The following is a 2,091-nucleotide window of genomic DNA, read 5'->3' on the forward strand; positions in this document are numbered from 1 at the left end:
TAAGCTTTTACAGTAAAAACATAAAATCATAAATCATCATAAAATGTGATGCTTCTTAGAAAATTCAAGTTCCTGACATTTTATATGATGCACATAAACATTGCTCCCCTCAGTACTGCTTACTTCATGTTCATACATCAATAATAATGAGCCAATAATATAACACGGATGCAGGATGCACTTTTACATGTAATAGAGTATCTCTACACTGTGGTTAACAGACATGTCATCTATAACAGTTAAACAGACTGTTTTTACTGGATACCTTCTTAAATTCTTTATCATGCTGATATTTACATTCATCATTTCAATGTGGGCAATTTTTGCACAGGGTGAGTCGCCGTACAACAGGTCAACCTACCGCTACACTCCTCTGCTAGCCTGGCTTCTAACCCCCAACATCTATCTCAGCATGGTGTTTGGCAAGATCCTGTTTGTTTTATGTTGACGTCCTGTCCGGACTGCTCATCTATAGAATCTTCGCCTGCGAGGTCTGGACTCTGAGGTTTGTCAGTCATAACTTTTGACTACAATCACAAACAACTCTTTAATCTTGTTTTGTGGAAAAGTGCAGTACAGATAAAGTTGTGTGTTTTGGGGGATTTATGTTCAGACTGCGCGTCGTGTTTCATCTCTGTGGCTCCTCAACCCACTGCCCATGGGAGTATCCACCGAGGACGCTGAGTCCATCCTGGCAGCCCTGGTGCTGGGGACATTACTCTGTATGGAAGGTAAGGGTGGCTGCTGTGTGTGTCTTGAGCTCTGTAAAATAATGTCAATATTGCTAATATTATAATGTAAATAAACAGCTCTTTGCTAATCGTTTTACCTTTTTTCTTCCAGGCCGGCGTCTCATATGGGCAGCTATTCTGTACGGCCTGTCAGTCATATGAAGATCTACCCCATTACATATGCTCTGCCCATTGCTCTGACCCTGCGCAAACCAGAGACCAGAGCAGAGAGGGACAGACAGAGTTGGAGGAGGTTTATTGGGTTCATTGGAAGCTTCCTCAACGCACAGCTGTTCCTCTTTGCGAGTGTGGCTGGGGGAGTTTTCTGTGGTGCTCACAGCTCTCTTCTATTACATGTGAGTGTAGTTGCTTTCCATCACAGACAAGTATTAAATATTGAGTTGTCATTTCTAGCAATAACACCAAATACATAATTAGTCCAAGTCTTTCAGATGTATTAATAGTAGTTTAATGGTAAAAATGTGGAGCCAGATGCTTGAAATGTCTGATTTATCTATTTTTGAGTTTGACTCAATATTAGCATGTCTTCTTATCTGACAAATGCACAAACTTTTCATATTCTTTGAATAGAATTTCTCAATATGTTATCATAAATCCTTTCCTGTCTTGTCAGGTACGGTTGGGAGTTCCTTCATGAGACCTATTTGTACCATCTGACCAGAAGGGACATCAGACACAACTTCTCTCCATACTTCTACATGCTCTACCTCACTGCAGGTATTCATCCATTCGACCATTTATAGCTTCCAAGTGTGACACCTTGCAGTATATAGAACCACAGAGCAAAGACCAGCATAAAGTTCTAGCTCATGCAGAGGTACACTGCTTGTGGTCAATAGTGATGAGGTGCTTGTTTATAAAATCAGTTATAAAATTGCACGTATGTTCATTTGGCATTTTCTTTGCTGGTCTGTGTTAATAAATAGGGAGTGTAAACTTAGAGGAGGTGATGCATCTTTTTAAGTTTCTTTTGTCTTATGTTGGAGCAGAACAGCAGGTGAGCCAGTGGCTTGGCCTGGCTGCCTTTATCCCACAGCTCGTCTTGCTGTTGGCAGCATCATGGGCCTTTCACTCTGACTGGCCTTTTCCTGTTTCCTCCACACAGCCATCTTCGTCTCCTTCAACAAAGTCTGCACTTCACAGGTACATGAAACCACCATCAACCAACAGAGTCTAAGTAGATATCAGACAGCGCCCTAACCCCTCTGTTTTTTCCTTTCCCCTGTCAGTCATCCAGATTACATTTCGGGCTGTGATGAGTTGTAAAAAAAATAAATTACATAACTATCCTAATGAAATATACAACAATTAATTTTCTTAATTTCAATTTGATATAAAC

This window comes from Seriola dumerili, unplaced genomic scaffold (genome assembly GCF_002260705.1).
Source record: "Seriola dumerili isolate Sdu_G_001 unplaced genomic scaffold, Sdu_1.0 BDQW01000216.1, whole genome shotgun sequence".
In the NCBI taxonomy this organism is placed as follows: Eukaryota; Metazoa; Chordata; class Actinopteri; order Carangiformes; family Carangidae; genus Seriola; species Seriola dumerili.